This window comes from Cydia strobilella, chromosome 2 (assembly GCF_947568885.1).
Source record: "Cydia strobilella chromosome 2, ilCydStro3.1, whole genome shotgun sequence".
In the NCBI taxonomy this organism is placed as follows: domain Eukaryota; kingdom Metazoa; phylum Arthropoda; class Insecta; order Lepidoptera; family Tortricidae; genus Cydia; species Cydia strobilella.
Window position 1 is genome coordinate 17,111,431 of NC_086042.1, and position 25,336 is coordinate 17,136,766.

Below are 25,336 nucleotides of genomic sequence, written 5' to 3' on the forward strand. Positions count from 1 at the left end.
TAGGTATCCTAACAGCTATCGAAATTGATAGGTGTCAACCAGTCATCATATTCCGCATGCGTCAGTTTACTTAACAACATAACAACCCCTAACTAAAATTACGACTAGTAGTTTGTTGGTTGATGACATATTATATTGACTGCGAGAATACACAATCATATCGTAAATACAAAATCATGGGAATAAACTGATTTTTAGTTTTATATAAGCATGGACTTTAGGAAGAAATTAATAATGGGTGCGATACTCAACGAAACCGTATAGGAAAATTGTTTACGTAATTACACATTTTCAAACAGACTTATTTGCGAGTACATTAATATAGGAAGTCACAAGTATTCCCACATATACTATTCGTATCTCAGCCTATCATTAAGCGGTAGAAGCCAGTTTTACAGGGCAATTACTGACCAGTGGTAAGTAATATACGACCAGTGTGCGTGCTACGTAAAATATAATAATGTTGGGCTTCCTATACGGGTTTCCTTGGGGTCATATTCTGAACATACGAAGTGACACGGCGATATAACACATCAAGTTCTATACTCGTACGCTAATTAAAACTTCATGCACATTTTTGTAGGTGTTCTCATGAGATATGACGCTGACGGAGATCAGCGTCAACTGAACACCGAGCACCCATTGACTTACGGGAGGAATATGCAATATCGAAATATTGCAACTATGTACTTGTTGAATTGCGCTTAGTACTTGAAGCAGAACTAGGGGCATAAGTTTGATCGCTGTTAAATTAAACTGAACCTGTTATTTGGTTGCTTCTCTTCCTTCTTAGGCGTAGAGTTCTACGTAACTAAATAGCATGGCGTGAAATTATTCATATTCGAAATTTATTTAACTGTCTTCATCTTCATGAGATTAGTACGGTGTATTTATTTGTCGAAAATAAAAGTTGGCGGTAATAAAGTTCTGTAGTCCCCGATAAGTAGGAACTATTGCTACTGACTGTACATCCAGTAGAAATCTGTATGTAAACACGGGATCCGGTAACGATTGGGCCGATATCTCTTATTACGCGCGCATACGTAATGACGCAGGATGGAGTCGAATTATCTGCTGGATATACATGAGATAAGGATAAATGATTTTTTTAAAGCCTTGTTCGAAATAGTACAGTCCGTTAACTCTCAGAATGACCTTCGGATTTTAGGAAGATACATCGGCTATCGGCGATAACACGCGAAGGTGATACTGATGTTCTGCTTTCTTATTAACTCACAAAAAGTTTTAAACTTAGCGCAAAAAGTTAAGGATACCTATTGTCTCAATGTAAAATAAGCCCTAATCTAATGACATTATTCTTAATATTCGGTTGATGACTATATTGCGATTTGACTTTTTGTCATAATCTAAATAAAATAGAATCAGAATTTGAAATTCGAAAACAAATTTGAAATTATATAGAGTTGATAATACCAGTCCCATATTTCAATTCATAATTATGGTAAAATTATACAATTGGAAAATTGTGATATTATTGTTATGGTGGTATTAACTACTCTTATATAGTTGAAGGCTGAAAAGACGACTGCACTCTGTGGGTGTTGGATTGCAACTAAATCAGTAAGAGACTGTCATTTTCTATTACGCGATTACGTCCGATTTTACCCGAAAAACGAATGTCATTCTGAGAGTTAACGGACTATACCTTCAAAGCAAATTTGATAGACCTGTAATTTACATCAACTGTGATTATCGTATCCCTGATCTATTCCAATGCATTATAAACTTGTTTGCTTAATTACATTTTAGGTGCTCTGTGATATATCCCAATTAAGTAGATGACATCTCGTTATAGAAAACGTGTAGGTAGAACCAAACTAAACTTACGAATAATGGCATACTTATATGTATAAACTCAATAACATTTCAGTCGCTCACAAAAGGATAATAATGAAGAGCTGATGAAGTGTTTAAAATTTTTTAATTGAGTTGTTTTTAGAAAAAATAGACTAATAACAATGTTGGAACTACTTTAACTAATGCTCTGACCACGACTCGAAAAGAGTATATTTTCAACGAGCCTCAAACAAAAATCCAAAGACATTTTAACCTCAGCTATGATAGATTACTAGTACATTCATAATTTTGAGCTACAAGCAAAACGTAACCAAACACTATGAGACTATGGTTCAAATTGTGTTTTCTCCAGAAAAAATGACGAGACGTTATTTCTTAAGACGAGGCTCTCGTCGTGACTCCTTGTGAGGAAGTTGCAATTTTCTTTTTAATTTCTTATACTTAGCTTGAATGGCTTTGGTTAAGTTAGAAGGATAAACTATAGCTCGCTTCTACATTAACTAAGACTTTTTCTGTTTGTTTGTCTGTAAGCAATCTGCTTGAGAAGTATGAAATTACAGGTTCGTAATAGGGTTTTTTTGCAGAAGGGAAAATTGATGATGTTTAAGTAGATAATTCTTTAAGCTAAGCATAATTATTCTTAAATAAATTACTTACGTTTTTTCTTATAGCCTAAGATACGTTATATATGGTCGACCTTTACCGATACGTCTGACAGATGAAACCTATATTTTATGGAAGAAAATATGTTCCTGAATATAAATAAATAGGGTTTCCTAAAGAAATATGGTCAAGGCTATTTTCAATAAATTTTTCATTCATTCAAACACATTCAAATAAAATTAAAATAAACTTGATCAGTTAAGCAGTGTATGAGTTATCGCTAAAAGTCTTCCCTTCTTATTTCATTAAAAAGCCTGGCAACCCTTATTTGTGACCGGATTTTCGCAGGCAACCCTATACCACTGTATTCGCAATAAAATTACCATCATTTTGATATATAATTCAAGCGTCAGGCAGATGAGTGCAATTATCGATAAAAACTCACCTGTTCAAACACGGCAACCACATAATAGTGACCGGAAAAAGATAGGCAACCTAATTGATTCATGTTATACAAGTTGTATACTTTCTATTGAAACTTATTTCGTTCGTCAGACAAGTCGGTGAAATTTAAAGAAAAAATGTTTTATTAAATTATTTTAAAACGTGTTTTAAAATAATTTAATACATTTTAGTCTCACGGGAGTTTTATAGTTTAAACCTATAAACCTAGAATATATTATGCTGAAGCGATCGACATCAAAATCGAAGTGATTTGTTAAGATTTAGTTAGTGGAAACAGTTTTCTTCCGAAATGGGAATTTCATCAAAAAAGTACCTATTGCAAAGCTATTCTTCCCTCTTAAGTTTAGAAAAGTGGGACCAGTTACCTATTTAAATCAATTTTGCAATAGCTCTACCACTGTCTTATAAAATTACTGAACATCACTTTAGTTGGTTAGTGTTTTATCTGGTAGGTAGTTCATCAATGTACATTACTAATATTATTATCAACATGTTACTGTCATATCACACACACACACACACACACACACACACACACACACACACACTACCAACAAAAACGCGACTAATGACACTTTTACAAACTGTCATTCTTACCAACGGTTTTTCTAACATAGACAAAAAGTGACGGTTAGTTACAGTCTTCCAATATGACAAACTTCCATCTAATTAACAATTCCGATCACATCAAGATTACTCAAGCAGTTCAATGACTTAGAGTAAGTTTTGTTTTTATAGAAGTTAATATATTTGACTAAGCATACAATAAAAACTTGGGAATCTTAAATTGAATTGGGCTTTAAAAGTTTCAAATTGAACGAATCACGATCAGAAATATGTATCTATATATATATATGTATATGTATGTATAGTTTTATGTACCAATGTACGAAGCATGTTAAAATTTGTTTAATAAAACATTAAATACCTACAAGATGACTAAATTATTTCTGGATAATTTGTAGTCAGACCGCCACATCGGATTGTGTTAAGAAAATGTTAAATGAATTATTTGTAATTCATATTGTATTGTTTGTTTAACGAATATTTAAATAAAAATCATTTACTATTATTACTAAACAAGAAATGACATGAAGATGATAAAATATTATGCTTTAAAACCGCACTTTTATGATAATTGTAAGCGTAAAACAACACATGTGATACTTATATACATTGTTGTTCATATTAAGGTAGTGAATTACGTTCCTACACATACCGTTTATTAAATCAGGAAACATCATAACTCCACTATTAAGTAACACAGTACTCCGGAAATCTAAGCCTCGACACCCACAAAGAGTGAAACCCACGCCCAATCAGCTAGAACAAAAGGACTTTTACTATTGCGCCTGATTCGACACTTTTACTGCCACAAAATGGCCGCTTTCACTTCGCGCCAATTTTCGCGCCCTTTCTCTGAATAAAGACAATGGCATTACGGATAATTGTTGGCTAAATGTTACGTTGTCTGGCAAGCGAGAATCACTTAAGTCATTTGATAAAGTGGCTATTATAGGTAAGCGGCTTGACGTATTTTGACTTAGGTAAAAGTAAGGCATCAAATACCACCCTAAGGTTGAAACTTGCGTTCCTTTAAAAAAATGATGCTCTATAAAATTTTGTATTTGCCGTATTCATTGACATAACAACTATGTTAGGAACGTTATGTTCCAAGAGGGTCACAAAAAAGCCCTTGTGTGATTTAAGTCACAGAAAATGAAAAAAAAAAAAAAACAACAACAAGTAAAGATAAAGATAAAGAAAGTTTATTATTCAAGTAGGCATATATAAAAAGCAAAGATAGATATAACTCCGTAATAGATGGATACAGTCTAAGGAAAAAACGTGCCTCGAAAATCAAGAAAATTTGATTCTCGTTCAGAGGGCGCTACTAGTTTTGGCCTACAGTCGTATAGATGGCGTTGACGGTTTCGTTTGTTATTTAACAATTTTAACGCATATCAGTGAAAGAACATGGGTCAAAATCATTAAAATAATTAATGCAAATAAAAAAAATCATTTATCTATATTTAAATACATTCTATCGTATTTTTATAAATCTTCATTTTTAGTTTTAAAGTGTGTCGACAGATGGCAGTGAATTTACTGGGGTTACAAAATTTACTATGACAGTACCGCTCTAGTATAAGTTACTCTATGATAAAAAGGAAACAACCCAACCTAAACTAAATATAACAATTTTATTTATTATACGTCAAACAAGTAATAAATAACAAGGCTCATCATTTCATGTCCTTCACTAACTTCCTAATTACTCACAAATAAATTGTACATTCTGGTATCATGAATAACTAAATCAACTAAAGTACAGTCAGCAACCTCTAGAAATTTCATCAATGGTCTGACACCCGCGATTGTCAATGACATGACAATCGCAAGCGGCAAAACGTCTGCGGTGAATAGACGCAAGCGCCAATTGTATCAGCCTGTGTCGAGTACACTCAGCCCGATATAATCTATAGTGTTATCTGTTATAGTCACTATGTATTCGGGTAGTATACAAAACATTCTTAGAATGCGCGAGACACGTATTATACATTTACTCGTACAGAAGAGTAATATTAAATTCTGAGACGATAATGTTTACATAGTGCTTGTTTTTGGTTTACTTCCTTGTCAAATACTGTGCCTATACTTAGCTCAAATAATTCATAGTCTGATTTTACTTTCCCTAGCTTGGAATTTATTGGTATTCGATTTATTGATTTGTTTAACCAGAGCCAGTAACAGGGGCCAGTAACTTATCTGCAACAGATAAATATACTTGTTGGGCTTGTGACACCTTTTGTTTACATTATTTCATGTTATGCAAAATTTATTGTGATAATATTACAAATAGTAGTCCCGTAAATCATTTACACGGAACTCGAGAAAAATGTAAATATTCATTTTCGTTAGCCGTTTGAAATTGATTTGACATTTTGCACATTTATTACTAGTGAGAATAAATAGCGGCCAAAAAAATACAAGCCAAAACCTCACTGGGGGCATATTCTCTTAGGTTAGCATATCCTTCAGTATTTATCATGATATCTAATTCAAGCACAAATGAAATGTTATTTTTAAAAGATATTTCACTTTTGCTCCCACTGTACATTTCATACGTCATTTAATGTAACAGCGATTATGCCTTCCATTGTAAGCAAATTTTAAAAGAAACTTCGATCGGGTGAGATGAATTTTGCAATCACTAATATCGAGTTTTTATACCAAGCATCAAACGAAAAACGACTTTGTGGCGATTTATAAACGTTTTAAAATCGCACAATAAACTTGTAGGGACATAAGACCGTAAGTGACTGTTGGTAGTATGGAAAGATGATGTGACGTGACGCGCTGTTCTATAATTCATTTGTATGACACGTACCGTTGGGAAATATGTCAGCTTGTGCTTATTATTTGTAAATAATCATTATTTCGTAATACTATTGTATTATTATTATCACGTAATGTTATTTTTTCCGTCACTACGTCTCTATGAGAAGATATACAATAGCGTGAATAGATATAAATCGCACCCGGAATCAATATCACAGTTGTGTTGGCTTTGGAATAAGTTCACTTTTAAACATGAAAATAAAGGTTTATTCTAGCTAGAGCACAGTAACTTGAAATGATTATTCTTACAGGTTCCTAATTAGTTGATCAGTTAATTCAAAAACTTTAAGGGTTCCTAGTTGACCATGGAACCCTAAAAGTTATATACTTGTGTATTAATGTATTATTATGCATTCTGAGAAAAATATAACTCTGAGCGGTGTCTATCTTCCCCTATTTTATAACGTACTTGTACATGTATAAACTACAAGCATAGGTATATACCTTTTTGTTACAGCGATGGATGTGTCTTCTGAAACAAAAAAAAAGAACATGAATAAGATTCACTAGAAAATTGTCGACACATGATAGGTTTATAAGACGTTAATATATAAGGTGCTAACAAATTAGTTATCGATATTGTACTTGGTGGTACTTTACATTAAAACAATTAACTTTAAATAGAAATTAAGAAAACTTTTCATATCAGTTTTTTGTTTTCATTTACCGAACAAAAAATAAATTATAATTATATCTAAAAAAAAATATATAAAACAAGATAAACCGACTTCAAAAAGGATGAAATAAAATATTTAAGTTTAAGTATATGCGTTACCAACTGATATGTTTGAAGTCGGTGCCAAGCCAAATTTTTGAACCATATATTCAGTGATTTTGGTGCAATTCGATAAGGATGCGGCTATATAATATATAAGTATGTACGTTGGATTGCCTAACGCAGCGTTCTACGTAGGCGAACAAAACGCAAACGCGAAGCGGCGCGGCACGGCCCCTTAATTAATCCTTTGATACCTATAGAAGTGTCCTACGTGGGCGATCTCGTTGCGAACGCGAACGCCTTGGGCCGGCCGCGCCGCGCCGCGTCGCTTCGCTTCGCATTCGCGAGTGTTCGCCTATGTAAGACGCAGCGTTACACGACGACAATAAACGAACTTTCTGTAGGTATTTAAGAACACACCTCAGAACAGAACACACGGTTGAACCTTCTTGGCGCCGTTTGTACCATGCTTGTCGGCACATTAGTGTAAATCTAATGCGTTTATTTGTCGTCGTATTTTTTAAAGAGCATTTCGTACTAATTCTTGAACAGTCCATAGCACGCAAGTGTGGGATTAGGACTGAGTTATTTTCTGTCGCTTATCCAGAGCATATTGCACCTTCCTGTATACGGGCAGCTTATGGACGTACTACACGCAGCGGGCCTATGTAACGGGGCCCACCGGGTCCCAATATAACAAAGCGTTTCGGGTCCTGCGGGCTAAGCACGGTCGCATTTTTATCGCCTTTCACCATGCCTGTCACGTTCTAACAAGTATGTAAGTGCGAAAGTAACAGGCATAGTGACAGGCGATAAAATGCCACCATGCTGCCACCGCTGGTGATAGCCGAGCGGTTTGACTGCTCTTATTTGAGGCATTGTGATGATTTGCATGTCTCTAGAAGTACTTATTATGTTTAACTACTTTCTATTTAGGTACTCCTAGAAACATTGCCCTAGTAATTATTTCATTATATTCTATGAAATGTAGATTCTAACATAGCTATAAGTAATACATACTAACCATAAATATGAGTCTGATAGTTACTTGAAATAAATGATATCTATTTATTCATAGCCTAACACAGTAATGTAATGTGGCGTAATCAAACTTATAATGCTTTCCTGTTTAACATAAGCGTGTTTCGTGTCTTAATAAATCCAGGTGTAACATATGGCCTAGATCAACCTAGCCCACTCTGCTCGAGCATCAAACTTAATCATAGTAACAATGGATTAAAGAAGTGGAAGTGGTTTAATTAAAATTTACTACATACTCGTAGTGACAGATTTTTCAATAGTGCCTCATTTGAATGAAATGTATTCAATATATAAAGCACTTATACGTATTAGCACAGAATAAGTAATAGTATTATCATGGTATTACTTAAGTAGTAAACATTTACGAGTGCACGATATGTGTTTCGGGCTTCATGGTTCCGTAATCGAAATATTCTTCATATTTGTATATCTAAGTTGTTGACAAAATTGCGGCACTTGAATACTTTTTTGTCGATAATAATATGGAATAACTTTAACAAGGAAACGAGTGCAGTCCTAATGCGTCTACAACATACTTTTGAAAACGAGACATTTGTGATGTGGATACTTACTATTTAGTAGTTAGAATATTGAGAGATGCTAAGCTAGACAATCTCTTGTAAGTGCCTTCTAGCATTCAGAGGTCTGTGTATCGCCGGGGACACGGTAATTACTTGTCGGATAATTCGGCCACGTGCTCTAACCGGGCCACGCTCACTTTCCGATCTTATTAATGTGCACATAGATCTGGGGGCACGGTAGTGCCCCCGCCAAGACGAGCAAAGCGAAGCGCAAGGGCACTACCTACCTTTTCTCGAAGCGCTTCGTCGTTTTTTTGAACCTTCATAACTTGGGTTTGGATTACACCAGATAAATAAAATTCTCGGGATATGATGCCAATAATAGTGGACTTATTAAGCAAAATGTTACATACAAAATAATTTATAGTGAATACATTTTTCACCTTACGCCCATGTGACAGTAGCGAAACGGCCAAGCCTCATATTTTGACTAATGTGTAGAGTTTGTAAAGTTAGGGCCTGTACAGTTAGAAGCTTGGCTCTACAAAAGCTCTGATAACTTTTTGAGAGTCCTAGCCTTATGGTTTCGTCTTGGCAACATTTCACATGAAATGTTTTTGGTGGGATATTAATTGTGATTTAAACGTGTGTTCTTTTTGTTTACAAAATCAAAGCGGGCTTTAATAGTTTCTTGATATAGACGTATCCGAGTGTACATAAGGTACCGCTGACATGACTGCCTGGCTACTAGTAGGTACTAGGTAGTAGGTTTTCAATGTCAACTAGGACTATAGGAGTTTTAGGGTAGCAATAGGCTTATTTAGTCTATTATTAAGAATAAAACAAAAAAATGAAGAATGTTGATCACACAGATCACATGTTAATAAATGATAATATTATTTTATCAAAGTTGATCGTATTCTCCGAGATTGTATCACTTATAACTAAGATCAACAAATAGAAATTCGCCTTGCCTGTAATAAAATTTCCTATAAAAACAAATACATACTTACAAATTTATACTTTACTCATGGTTTCTCAACTTCTATAAGTAGTTTTTCAGTCAATTCAACAAAATTAAGCCGCCTTATTAAATTTTATTTAGAGCAACCTTGGCATTACTTTTTGCATAATCAACGTCGAGATAATTCGTTCAACACAAAAGATACGTAACAATTTAATAATCCGTGATAATAATAGCCGCATCGAAGACGGCTTAATTAAGGGCTTATTTCACTATTTTTTACTAAGTATTGCTATTTGTTTCGCAAATAACTGTTCATATATAGTTTGTCAAAGTACTGTCTCATTTCAAACATAGACAGAGAGACTCATACTATCTTTGTCTTACACTAGTACTAACACCCAAATGAAAAGGATGAGCAAAGTTTTTTTGTTCTTATTTACTGCCAACTTGGTTTGACCAACTATATTTCATTATACCTATTGGTATTGATTGGTATGTTGTATGATTACCTACTTACAGTTACAGCATTTGTATTATAAACGACACTCATAAAAGTAAGGCTCTATGTCGCATTACGATGTTGTTCGGTTGTCCCTTTTGCATTACATTATAATTATATTATAGCCGAGTGGTTAGTCTTGCGACTGTCGTAGTAGGTATTAGAGGTCCAAATTTAGGGTTTCTGCTCGAGAAATTTGTCCTCTGTCGAGACGGGAAAAAAAAGCTCAATGCCTCGAGAACTCGAGAAATAAATCTCTTGTGATAAGTTAATAGAAAACACGAGTATAAAACGTGATGTGTCCATAGTTTGGACCCGGGTATGTCCTTAAACTGCATCCGGACCCGGGTATGTCCTTAAACTACGTCTAAAAGAGAGGTATGGGCACTGTGAATAACATCTCGCTTTGTGTGGTAGGGCACAGGACAGCGGATGTCATTCCAGATCTAGAGCAGAGCCCAACTGGGGAAGTACCTCCACCTTACAGAAAACCGCAGCCAAATAACACTAGACCCTACTCATAGTGTTGTGTTCCTGCCGGTAAGTAAGGTTGCCAGAGCTCAACGAGGGAGAGGAGTGTTAGGGTCGGCAACGCGCGTGTAATATCTCCGGTGTTGCAGGCGTCCATAGGCTACGGTAACTGCTTACCATCAGGCGGGCCGTATGCTTGATTGCCACCGACGTGGTATAAAAAAAGTGTATTTCTTTAGGTAAGTAAACAATGTTTTTTTTTTACATTTTCAGGTATTTAAAACAATTTTTATGGTTAACCAACCAAATAAAAACTTCCTTGATCCGTCCCCTATCGTTCTGGCTTCAATCGATTATGATGCTTTGAAACTTTTATACTAAATACTACCCTTAAATGTGTAAAGAATTCGTCTCGTTTTAGGTTCTTTACTATAGGTACTTCGTTTTTTCATCATTAGAAAAAATATAAACAATCTTGACGTGCCTTTTCATAGAAAACCACTTTTAAATAATTAGTAACTATTACTTATGAAAGCAAAATAATGTAAATGATCGTATATGATTTTATGATTATAACTGTTATATATTTGCCGTGACTTATTTTTCAAGTTTTTTTTTTTCAATAAAAAGACAGGTCAAGATCGCTTATCTTCTTTCTAATGGTAAAAAACGAATTATAGGGCCATGGCCATGTAATAGCAAATATTGCAAAACGAAATTACTATTGATAAATCAAATCATCCCGATATATTCGTATTAGCAAGTTAGCACAATTATAGCAGCTTCATTGTTACTTTGAGTATTAATATTACGTAGTAAAACTTCTGTAAGTTTGTCGCATCGAGTTAAATTAATTCAATTATTTATTCATAAAATTTTACATTTTATAAATTTATTTTATTTTATTTTATATTTTATTTTTATTTTTTTATTTTATCGAGTTAAATTAATTGACTTTAATATTCTTGCCTGATAAAATACCATATTGTGTTTTGTTTACATTTTGTTAACTACCTAAAGAAATACACTGTAGCATATATCACATCGCGGCACGCACGCCTGCATTTATAGTTTTTTTGTTTGTTGTTGAATTTTTGATTATTAAGTGCAATTTATGGTAACTAAAAATTTACCATTTGTTTGATTATTGATCTCACCTACGACTCCTACGAGTCTGATTTGTAATAAAGCAGAAAAATGTAAATAACATGGTGTTTTATGAAACTTTCAAAATTTCTCGAGATACTCGAGAAATTCGAGAAATCCTGGTTGAGATTTCCCGTGCCTAGAGAAACAAAAAAGGTCGAGAAACCAGAAACCATAGGTCCAATACTTACTAGAAACCGGCATATATTTGCAAATACTTTTAAAGGTAAGGTATCTGTGCTATGGCACTATGGTGAAAAAAAAAACTTTGTTATTCAAACCTTTATGGTGGCCTAAATGTGTTCTTAATCTATAATAATCCCAAGGTCGTGCGTAAGTGCTGACAGTGAAAGTAAGTAAAGTATCACACTCGAAGCAATACAATAGTGTTCGTTTCAATGAGGCAAGATTAATTCATAATTAGTTTAATTTTAATTGTATGCATACAACGCTGACATGAGTCTGCGCCTGCCTTTGTTGCTCAGACGGATTGCGAAACGGATTTCGACTCATACAGGTAGCACGTTATTAGGTATAGCAATGACTTGTAGATAGTTTTCGTTGGTAAAACAACGGGGCCTAGCCAAATGAAAAGAAAAATGTATCGGCATGACAGACGCTACGAAGACTCGCGTGACTATTAACATACCATACAGATTACAAGTAACCCAAAGAGCGATGAAAAGAAGATTGGTAGGAAGTGACAGGAAAATAAACAAGTGGCTTCGGGAACATAGTAAAGTCACTGATGTAACCAGACCAGACGAATGGCGAAACTGAAGTGGGAGTGCGCTGGACATGTGGCCCGTAAAGACGGCTCGTGGTGCAAGAGGCTGGTAGAGTGGAGACCTAGAGTTGTCGGTGACCCAAAGACGGACATGTAACGCAAATAAATAAATTGTATACTTAAGGGCCACTATTGAGGGGTTAACAAGAACATTAAAAAAGGTTATTCGAACTATATCGTATGTCATATTAAATGAAAGAGCTTGCTGTGTGGATCTCAAATATATATTTTTTATTATTTTCAAATAAGGATTTCGAAGGAGTTATTTCTGAAACGTCTGGGTCTAGAATTTTGGAAAACAACTAGATAAATAGTTCAATACCTATTACAGGAATACCTATAAGAATTCTACGGTCAAGCGTGAGCCGACTTAAGAAATAAAATTGTTAAAAAATGTGCGAAGTAGTCCGACTCGCACTTGGTCGGTTTTTAAGTAACTCCAAAATGATGGAAAAACTTTGGGTTCCTAGTTGATTCCTGAACCCTAAAAACTGAACGTTATCAAGTGGTCGTTATTTAACATATAAACAATCATTAAATGTAATTATTTTCCATGCGCACTTTGTAAGTAGTTACAATAGAATTTAAATTCAACAATTATAATGGTACACACATTAGACATCCCGTTTTAGGATCTACGATAAAGTCAAGAAGAGCGATATTTAATTAAACAAAAATAGGTACTAATTATTACATTCAGTACGATTCAGTCACGAATATGCCGAAGGTTCGATTGTAAAACTTTTACTTGACCATTACGTTGTTCATAAACAATAAGAATTCGGCAATGGTTTGATTTATACCCACATAACTATAATATATAATTGATATTAATTCAAAAATCTTACTTTTTTATATGAAAAACAAGCGCGAAATTATGTGTAATCACGAGGTATAGGTATTGTGACTGTGAATTGCGGGGTACCGTTTAATTTTTGGTTGTATAGCTGCTTTTAAAGGACCTGAGGAAAGCTTATTTGAGCGTCCATTAGGCCTGACCCGCTTGCATGAATTACGTGGGAGTCAGGAAGCGATGGCCGATTGACCTCTGGGCTCGCCTATATTCGGCGAAGATTACCTTAATCCTATAATATTTTAATCGTTACGTTTCCTGGAAAATATCCTTATATTAACCTAATTGAAGACACAAATCAAAGTTTTTAGGTCAAATATTACGAGTATAAGAGACGCTATTTAGTTAATGCATATCACTTGGACATAATATAAAATAATAAGGAAAAATGGTTGCGTTACTACAAAGCGTTAAATTTAAAATTACTCTATTACTCTTTTTCTTAATTTTCTTATTATTACTGTTAAAGTAGGTATCTAATTGACTTCCTAACAAAAGTTTTAACTGAAACATAACACAATGAATCAGTGTTCATGATTTTATACTATGATATAAATATAAAGAAACTTAATTCGTCTCCTAATAATGTAATAATATTAATTATTCCGAAAGTGCAATAAATACAGTCGATGCCTTAATTTAACCCCATTTCTAATATGTCATGTACTCGAAATCGAAATTACCCCTGCGGCGATTACCATACTTAACAATACAATTAAGTTCCTTTAATTGTTTCGGCACTCGGCACTCGGTATACGAATTAATTGTTTTACATTTTTCGTGCTGATCGGATTGTAATCATAGGAAATTGCACTTTATTATGAAGATTTTAAGTACATTCATCGATTATAGCAGTTTAATCTAATCCAGTTCATACGACGAAAGATTATAATTACTTTGTTACAATACTTCGGCGGTATTTTCGCAGCGCTAGTCATAGTATTTATATAATATATAACCTTCAAACTAATTTTATAATCAGCTTAATGAAAATATAAGGATAGGTACAATGTAAATTTTTCAATTAAATCTATTGATTACATTATTATTATTGTTATTATTTTGTAGTTTTTTTGTTTAATGTTATCGTGTTAATGTTTGTGTTTTGTTTAATGTATGTATTATGTACTTATGAGTCACAGATACTCGAAATTCATTTGAATTTTAATTTAATATAATTATTATGTCTTTCTTTTCCATCACGGAACAATGGTGTTTGGGAGACGTGCGTGGAGCCGAAGCCAAGACCTAAAGGCCCTTTTGACACAAATGAAATGTAAGGGGTACACCGAGGGGTGCCCGTGTCATGGAACGCACGCAGAGGCAGCATCCGCCAGGGTGTAAGGAATATTGAGAGTTGATGGAATCTAAAATGTACGAGATTATTGGGAGCGATTGACTAAGTACTGAGCTATGGGATAAAAAACCGGACATTATTATTTATTATTAAGAAATTCCATTTATGAATTATTAGGTAGGTCAAAAAAATATTAAACATCGTAAAAAGAGTAGTCCAACCGCCATTTTCTTATTTTTTTAAATATTTGGGTCATCCGTCATTTACTTTTTATACTACTGTATTAAGTACAATTCTAGGTATCTTTCGTCCCTCGGTTGAAAGTTGAATAACGTCAAATTCATACTAGTTAGCGTTTTGCATTCATACGATTCTTTACAGGATGTTATAAACATGAAAGGTGAGTGGGTAAGCTTAAGTACTAGTCTATTATTATTATACTTGTTATAAACCTTATTAGACATTTATTTAGGTTGACAGTTGAATAAAGCGAATTGTCAATGCAGCATTTAGAAACACGATTGTCAATTTCAGGTTAGTGGGTCTGTCAAGCCGTGATGATAGTGACCTTCGTGTTTTGATAGCTGTCATGCTGTGGACATTGGTCTGACCTGTGATAAGTGAGAGCTAATATCACGATCAAATATTGTATGAGGAAATCGGTGATCAGGTTCTCGTAATGTCAAATGAATTTCAATAGAATTGAGCATTAATTATAATAGGACTTTTTTCAATACTTCTAGTAACATCTATAATAAAAGAGAGTGCGATTAAAATTCACAAATCTTGATAGTGACATTTCTTGCTTTATCATGGAGAATTCATTCGGCGGCCCAAGATATACAAAATTTGTTAAGGCACATAATCTTAATCGTAGTACCAGTCGTATACAGGGTGTCCTTAGCCATTGGACAAAGCCAAAATGTACATATGCATTAGGGTATTTAGAATCAGTATACAAAATATCATAACAACCGGTGTAGCGATTACGAAGAAATTAACAAATTACGATTTTTTACATTCTATTGTATAGTAACATCACGATGCGCCAATTATTTTGATCGGTTTTCGGGATAATAAATGATTTCTTAATGACCTTCTAATTTCGAACATCTTCACGGTAACTTATTTTTATTAAGTTCATTTTAAACTTAATATTTACGTTTTTAGTAAAATTATATGTATAATCACTCGCCTCCGGCCGCGGGTTCGTCGTCTTAGACGTCCTTAAAAACTTTCAACCCCATGTTTAACCCATTTATAGGTACATTTCCAAAATTACTTTCTTAGTGGAAGTCCACATTATTTGAAGATTTTTAACACTCATATCCTATATATTATTTAGTTGCTAGATTATGTTAATGTACATGATTCTTGTTAATCGAAAGCCAACTTTCTACTCTTATTCCTCTTAGTGTAGGGATTTTACTAGTGTATTATGCCTCACAAAACGCCAACGGATGTTGTTGATGTAACTAATATACCTGCTGTAATGATGCTGTAATGATGTATTTTGATCTTGATCTCTGACTGCAAACTGCGTAACGTAATCTGTTTAACACTTGCCAATATATAATACGATTTTAAGTACTGCGGCCTTCATTATAAAACGAGTTGCCCATAATAATTACTACCGTAAACGAAAAAACTGTGTTTTTCTAAATGCGTCGTTTAGCGTAGATTTCCTACTAAATAATTATGAAGTCGTGAGTAATTGTTGATGATGTGTTGGTAGTTGGTACTATGAACACGAGTACTGACGTTTCTGGGATCGTTTTAGGGTTCTGTTCTTATCTATTCGTACTTAAGCCGTGATATTACTGAATGCAAAATTTTCAATTAAATTTCCTATAATTAAAACTTTATGTAATCGTATAAAGATGTAACAATGCCATTACACAGGTAAAGTTTCGAGCGGCATTGCTGTTACTGCAACCACGGGGGTTACCGGGGGTTTTACATTGGCAAATTCTTAACAGTCTGAATTAGCAATATTTTTGTAGAGCACGACTTAAACAACCAAAACACTTAAGTATTAAGGTATTACGTATTAACAGGGTGAACAAGAAAAAATATTAACAAATAAAGTATATAGAGTCAATATATGTAATTGTTAGTACAATTTGGTCAAATATATTTCGCATTCCATTCTTATTTAGACATCCATTAATTTTAGAAAACATATTGTAATCATAGGTTAATGTGAGATTAGAATCAACTAAATATGCATAATAATGCATAATTGTGTGTGTCAACCTGTCAACATGAAGCCACAACAGGTTGTTAAATGTTTCCACTGGGAATTGGTCTTTACTCTGCATATGACCATTACTTGAAGGTAGGGGTCAACGTTTTTTATATATTGGTAAACTGGAAGCATACACGTCTAATAAATCCGTGTCGTCGCTAACCTTAACATTGCGTTCGCGCATGACTAACCGTAACCGAGGAAGTGGTTACGATAATCCACGTGACGTCATAGTCGCATCATCTTATAAGTTTCTTGTTATATACCTTTAAATATAAACAAAATGAAATATAAATTGCTTAGTTATGTTAAGCTGCTCAGGGGTAAGATATACAATGCGGATATATTGGGGTCTGTGGGTATTTGTGTTCCGCGCACTTGCGTGGCGCGCCGTCAGCCCGATCTGCTGGCCGTGCCGCGCGGGCGCACCAAGCTGCTGGGCAAGGCGCCGATGACGCGCGCCGTGCGTACCCTGAACATCATAGCCACGCATATAGACCTATTCTCATGTACGATGAGTGAATTCACAAAAGTAGCATTATTAACTCTTTGTTATATTGAATAGGTAGTTATGTAGGAAAAAAATTTTTTGTTAGATATATCTACCTATAGGTACTTGTATTTTGTATGTTTATTTATATTAATTTTTTTGCTAAATTATCGCATTGGGTTCATCCTGTAATGATAATTGTATGCGTGGAAATAAAAAAAAAATATATATATTTCAAACTGGACTGAAGAGACACTAAGGCTAGGTTCACATGGAGTAATTTTTTTCCGTATACCATATAGGTACGAGATTTTGCTTGCGTTCACACGGCTAGACGGCTTTCCCGCATAGACGCAATATCATCGATTTTGAACGTTGCCATACAAATTTTGCTGTCACTACGGTATTCGATAAAATCCCGTATACGGTATACGGGCAAAATTAACGCCGTGTGAACCTAGCCTAACAATATGTTATTTGTCAAAAGAATAGAAAAATTGCTAGCAATTTCTCAACGGTTAAGTACTTATCTAGTCTAACAAACCCAAATTTCATAGTCATATTATCATAGAGTTCGTATTTCTCATCTCCGGATTAAAAAAAAACCTGGCCAAGTGGGAGTCGGTGACGCGCCCCAAGCACATTCAATAATTTCATTACAACATTTGTAACGGTAAAAAAATACAAGAAACTAGCTGATGCTTTAAACCTAAAAAATACTTCATACTGCAAACAACGATGGTAATATTGAAAAACAGTTGTTTTTGATCGTACAAAAGAGGTCGTTGCTTTTATCAAAGGCAACAATTAAAAAATAGATCGACGTATGGAGTCATCGATGGAGCAAAAACAGTAATTTGTGAGAACCTGTTTGGAATGGATAGGTAGGTACCTATTTATAGTCTGCGGTAAAAACTAAAGAAGTCATGCTCTCCTCCTGTATTCAGATACTGTAGGTATTCACTTACATAAACGTTTAATTGAATTATGCACGTTTTTAGTATTGGGGCTGCAAAACAAAGCTTTTATTTGGCTTGCATATGTGCCATTTTCATCCAAAAGGGTACTTATTGTCGGTTGTCAATAAGGCGCTATTTCCATATAGCTTCAATTTGAAATCAACCTTATCGACAAGCGACAATGTGGTACCTTTTGGTTGAAAACGTCACATTATACATAAATATAAGTATGTATGTACATACATGTGAATTACATCTATTCATTAATGTTACCGAATCTCGATAAAACTACTATTTTCTGTCAACTACGAGACACCATAACTTCCAACAGACTCGTGACATAACACGCCATAACACGAAGATCGATAAGTTACGCTTTTTATATCACATCATAAACCATCACGCCAAAGTCTCCTTCCAAGTAGCACGGGTTTTTTTATAAGTGTTGCTTAAGATCGCTTGAATTTTTTTAAATTATACTAGGATCAATAACTTCCTATTATACTTAGTAGGAGGGTGTATTATACACCTTTAGTCGTGCTCTGTCAGTTTAATAAGTTGATCATACTGATAAAATGGGAGTGGAACCAGCCCTGAAATCGCGAAAAATTGGCAACTAATTGTCATTTACCACCTAAAGACACGATTGTACCAGGTACCTGTACATATTCTTTGCAGACAAAACTTTCTTACATACAAGAAATAACCTGCATGAAATAAACAATATCTAAATTTAAATTTAATTTATCCTAAAAAAAAACATCGACGTCTACGTGTAATCAGCCGATAAATGTATGGAACGGTTGTTTTTTGCATTTTCGGGGTTGGTTTCACAGAAAAAGTTGATGATTAACAAACATTATTACCTAAACAGTCCGTATAAAACATTTCGTTGTACTAATATTGTTTGACACTGAATCGCCCTGTTATTTTGTCATTTTGTGATTTGAAGATTAACGTAATACTGAGAAATCTCTCTTAATTCTTGATAGTAATATTTGTTTAGGCCCTTCTAAAACGGTTCAAACAAGAACGGTACCTACCCTTAAAAGTGAACTATAGACGAGTTGTGTCGTTCTAAGAAACTGACAAAACGAGTTAAAACAAATATACCAAATATACTAATTAAATTATAATCCGTAAACTCAAATGAGTTAAACCTCCTAAAAATAATACTATATTTACAGAAACGTAATTAAGGCAAACAAATCAGACTTTAATATAAATATTGTTAGGAATTAAATAACAGGTTAAGTCATACTGTTCAAGCGCAAGAAAGGTCTGTTCACATTTGAAGACAAATCTTTGAAGGTGAAAATAAGTAATTAATAGTAGATACAAGTAATCTGTGCGATGAAATGTCATGGCTTTGCGTTTACATTATTCTGCCTTTAAATAAACGTACTACTACTTACTCTAATAATTGTTTCTTGAAATGTAAATTCTAAAAGTATGTATAACTACCCTGTAGCCTTACCACGACTACTTTAACTGTGTCAAGCTGATATATTCGCTAGCGTCTGCGTAACTTAGGTACTTTCTATATATCACGCTCGCACTAATATGCGAGTACGAGCGAGATGCATAGCAAGTAAGTTTATACGCACACCCTAGCGTATATGTCAGTGTCAAACTGGTGGTGGTAGCCGTTCTGGTAAAAACTGTTCAGGTACTAATGTGTATTCAATCAAGTTAAAACTTCGAAAATTCGCTAGTCTTGTGATAAATATTCTATAAGGTTATGTGTGTTTTAAACATAATTTCAGCAATCCCGGTCTGTTGCAGTTCAGTCTTAAATAATTTATAATAAAACATTAAATTTGTTGCAGTAGGTGCCTATAGTAGTAGGTTAGGTCACCGCTCATAAGTAATTGGAATACGATATGTGTTATGTTATGTGACATCTGAGGCCCAACTCACTCTACCATTTACATTGGTAAACTTTCCCAGCGCCGACAAAGGAAAAGTAAAAGAAAACACCGGTCGACACTTTCTCCGCGTACTTAAATACAATTAAACGGCCTAACTTGGCTTTGTTTTGTCACGTTATCTTTGTCTCTCCTTACTGGGTAACATTATTTTCTTTTGACTTATGTTAAAAGTTGTAAGATCTGTAAGTATAAATACTTATTATTCGTGAGTGTTATAATTAGTTTAGCAATTGCTAACCTAAGTATTATGAATATTTTTTAACATAAATGCTAAATATCTAGGTAATTTTTATAACAAACAAATAATTAGCGATATAGTTTTCAAACGAAAATGAATTAATTGTTCCATGCGTATCTTTCTTCACTGATATTTTGATTAGTCCTAGAGTAAAAGTTGTTCAATATCATGATTACCTATACTCAACCTTTATATTCATTATGTTTGCCAGTCAGCACCACGTCTTGCAAGTTTTGCAACCTACTCAGCATATAATAGTTAAGTGATGAATGCTCGCCTCAGATCGTATTGATATGTCAGTCCGTTTGTCTGTCTGTCAATATGTCGTGATGGATTGGTTTGAAAGGGTAGATGTGTGATATGGCATGTATAATATAGACTTAACGAGAGGATACATTATAAAAATGGGAAACGAACACCCAATGAATTGTAATGATTACTTAGGTATCCTTACCACGAGTTTGACACTGACTTATTCGCTAGCGACTGCGTAAACTAACTCACAATGCATCTCCCTCGTTCTGACATTAGTGCACGTGAGATGTTTGAGTTGACTCAGGCGCTAGCGTTTAAGGCAGCGTAAAACTCGTATCAGTACCCTCACACTGATGTGATGAGTACAGTTATTTGTTTTTTTACTCGTATTAAAATCGTGCAAGTACCACCCACATATAACCTTTCAGTATAGTATACTTAACAAAAAATCAATATTTTTTACTCTCATAGAAAAACATCTTATAATTAAAAAACAATAGTGGAGGCCAAATGAGATCATTTGTACATCATTTATCATTGCTCATGCTTCGATACATCAATCAATTTGTCTCTGATTGTATGGAGGGGAACGTGGGGCAATATAGACACCTTCAGGATATGTCGTGATAACTTTAAAATTAACATATATAGGTATATGACATTGCTAGTATAATTATTTATTACAAAAATTTGCACACTTTGAGGTTAAAGAAATATAATTAGCTGAATAAATAAAAACTTATTCTAAATACGAACTAAATATAATATATAAATGTAGATGGTAAGTATCGCAGGCGGGGACCAACTTGACCGCCACCAACGAAAATACCTACCTAAGTTAAAGTAACATTCTGATAATTAGTGAACTTAACAACCAACAACCAAAATAACTATAAGTAAATACAAAGCTTCAGAGCAATCTAGCAAGTCGTTTTTAAATGAGAGCGTAACTACGTTTGTATGGTCTGTATGGAGAACGGAGCTTGCCGGGGACTCTTAATATTAGATACTAACTATACATAATGTAGCTCTGTTATAAATGCTTTTAATGTTTTGCACAGTACCCAATGTTATTTGCTGCCTATACATTAATTATTTTTTGTCATCCTACTACTGCTATTGGATATAAACAGATGTCTGTAGTATAATGTGTTTATAAATAAATTAAATAAGGACAGCAAAAAACAACACCGCGAACACCTCAAAATACTTTTTGTTACCATTTTATTTCTTATTTGTTACGCCAAAGTCCCACCTGTTAGTATTATTTTTTGTTAATACATTTTTTTATAAATATTTTACCTCTATTAACATAATGTACAGTCAGCTGCAGAGATAGTGAACCCCCTGCAAACAAATTTCTACGCATGGGGGTCAGTTATCTCTGCAGCTAACTACAGACTTAAATGGTTTAGTCTGATATTCGATAAAACATTTCGAAATTTAGTTACAGACATTTATTATTTTATTAAGTCGATACGATTATATCCCGTCAGTATTATCTTGCATCTAAAATGTCAAAATAATCAAACGTTCAATCTAACTGAATGCTTAGTGGTGTGCTATCATAATATTTTGATCCAATTAACTACTTAATGCTATCATACTTTCTATCAAACAATTGAATTTAAGTTTGAATGTCACTCAATACTATTTACATTATTGTATGTCTTTTCCGTTCACGGAACAATGGTATTTCGGACCTTTAGGAGGCCTGCGCGGAGCCGAAGCCAACACGTAGAGACCTTGCCCGTAAGACGCACGCAGGGACAGCACCCGCCGGGGTATAAGGACTATTATTAAGAGTTGATGGAATCTAAAATGTACTTACACTATTGCTCTATTGGGTGAACGCGATGGACTAAATATCATTATGGATGACTCACGTTAGACCGGGCCTTGTCCGGGCCGGAGCTTCCGGCGCTTACTTTTCTATGACATGACAGGTGATCACGTGATGCTTTCCTTAGAAAACGAAGCGCCGGAAGCTCCAGCCCGGACACCGCCCGGTCTAACGTGAGTCATCCTTTATGCAATTTTATTTCCGGCAGACACTAAAAGTGACATCTAAGATGGCTCGAGGGCAACATCGGTTTTCGGTTCCCAAGAATATCGAACATTCTCCTCACGCGTGAAAGTCAAAAAACCGACATTGGCAAATTCACCCTGTGCAAAATTGCGGGGAGTAAAAGCCAGATAAGAGAAAAAAAAAACATCGGTTTTCTTTACATTATTATTATTATGTTGTATCATGTTGTATGGCTTTATTCCTGAAATCCTCAGATTTTATCTGCATACATCTATGTTTTATTTTTTGCTTCTTTGTAGTCGTATCCGACATCCGATATCGGATCGGATATTGTGAAAACGCTCTTATGGTCAATACTTTGTAGCCTATCTTCGAGTGATTATACCTACTGATAAAGTGACGGTAAGTATATATAAGTACGATTCTGAAATGCGAAACCTTAAAATCGTTGAAATCCAGTTACCAACTACGACTAGCACATAATTCACTTACGACTCTCTTTATCGGAGTATAATAGACTAAACGAACTGGCACTAGTGGCACTATCTACTGTGACATCAATTTTACTTTCTATTTATATATTGTGTTTACTATGAAGTAGCGTAGCATGGAATTTAAAATAAATAGACCGAAAATAATCTAACTTGTTACTAATCACTCCATAGAATCACAAACTCATTTAAACAGATTGTTGAAAAGTGGGTTTAAAATATGACAAACTAAACTAAATATCTACCGTTAGGACCACATTTAGGACCTACTTATTATAAATTGTCAGTTGAACATTATAGTATTTATGCCAATTTATTGCCTTCAATTTCTAATTATCATTTTAAAACTTAAAACCCTTTAACGCATTGCGTTTAACTAAGTATGTTTTGTAACATTCATAATGCAAGACGATTACTCGAGAATGGTAAGATTTCTCGCGTTCCTTGAACCCTGATTTATGGGACTACCCTGCGCTGCGTGGTTGCATTAAAAATGCACAAACTTCTTCCTGCTTCATGTAACGACGACCTAGGGCTGGTCGCGCCACATTGTAAATAACTATAATCTACAGCTTATTTTATGTGCCTGGGGTCATATATTTATTTGGCAGTAAAGGATAAAAAAAAATGATTGTGTTTTACTGCTCTCTGATTTTAGCAAGATGGTTTGTACCGATGGTAAGGTGGACTAATTATAATAGAAAATGTTCGGTTTGATAAATTTTAAATTTTGTTAAAAATACCTTAATTAAATCTTGAATGGAGTTGGTAGAAAATTGTATGAATATGTTTATATTATATATAAACAAGTCTGATTTCATAAGTGGAACTGAACATATGTACTAATTTACTAATACAAGCGTAAGATGTGTGCAGTGTTGTGTAGGTATTGTCCTCAATGTTGTCCGAATTTTTATATTCCCAATAAACTATTTAAAATGTAAAAGCTAAATGTATAAATCACTTCTCCATTAAATCAATTCTTCAGCACCTTACTGAAATTCCAGACAATATTGCTCAAAGGTACAGCCCGCGCTTCGGCTAAATATTTAGTGGTACCACAAAGTTAAACGTTGACTAATGACTGTACCACTGGTACCGCCGGCATTAGGGCCGATTACGCTGTCCTACAGGAATTGATCGCGGATCGTGTTCGACTCGAGGGCTGTATCGCATATTTCGATATCGAACCAAGCTCAGAAGCATTCTAAGGAAAAGAAATCTGAGCAAATGACATAAAGTTGATATCCTGCACTAACTCATTCTTGGGCTTCTACGTTGGTAAGGGCAAATTATCATTTAGTGAAAGTCAATTCGTTACGAAATTGTCGAAAAAAAATTGATGAATACATAAGTATGTAATATGATAAAATCAGCGAGTCCCACTCGGTAAAAATACACAAACAATTTGGAATTTGGTTTGCTATAAAAAGTCAGAAGCTTTCGTGATTTCTTTTGAACTCCGTTTATTTCAAGGGTGCATTCTTGGGCTTAAATTAAGTTAATTTCTCTAAGACACCGGTATTCTAATTAACTCAATTTTGAAGATAACCAATATTTTAATTTTAATTTAATATATATTTTTTTATGATGTCCTTAGAAGCGTGTACACTTCTTACCTTAGGGCCTGTTTACATATTGATTAGTGTTTAGTGCAAGTTCATACATTTGATACTAAAGGAAATACTTTGACTTGACTTGATTATCGATGTTCGAAATGACATTGATATGTTATCAATGTCACCGTATGGTGTATGCCGTATGCCGAAGTTAACGGAATTCAATAAAAAACACCATGTGTAGTAAATCTCTAAAAACAGGATATTGTAATTTAGTTAGAGGAAGCATGTTAAAACCCATTCAAACAGATTAATGGCGTACCTAAACTCCGTTACTCTTAACTCCCTTTGTAGCGGATGAGTTAAAAAACTATCAATCGATCGGCTCTACGCTCCATTTCTCGTAATCCATTTACCTAATTACCGGGCCCGCAATGCATATTGCTGATAATATATGCACACTTACCAAAATTTCGTGTTTTATGGCGTAAACTGTGATGGTAACTATACATAAAGTTAAAACTATTTTGCAGATACCTATTATCCTA

General features: G+C 34.3%; 1 protein-coding gene and 1 long non-coding RNA gene across 2 annotated transcripts in view; both read right to left on the reverse strand.

Annotated features, from left to right (window-relative positions):
• Nucleotides 1-25,336, reverse strand: part of LOC134752371 (uncharacterized) — a 134,250-nt gene that overhangs the window by 100,992 nt on the left and 7,922 nt on the right. The window contains exon 2 of the mRNA XM_063688068.1: nt 6,733-6,760. The gene's annotated coding sequence lies outside the window, so the exon portion shown is untranslated. The remainder of the gene's footprint in view (nt 1-6,732; nt 6,761-25,336) is intronic.
• LOC134755460 (uncharacterized) lies at nt 2,706-3,015 on the reverse strand. Its single transcript, XR_010129047.1, has 2 exons — nt 2,948-3,015; nt 2,706-2,783 (listed from the first exon to the last, which is right to left on the reverse strand). It is a non-coding gene; the product is annotated as an uncharacterized LOC134755460 (long non-coding RNA).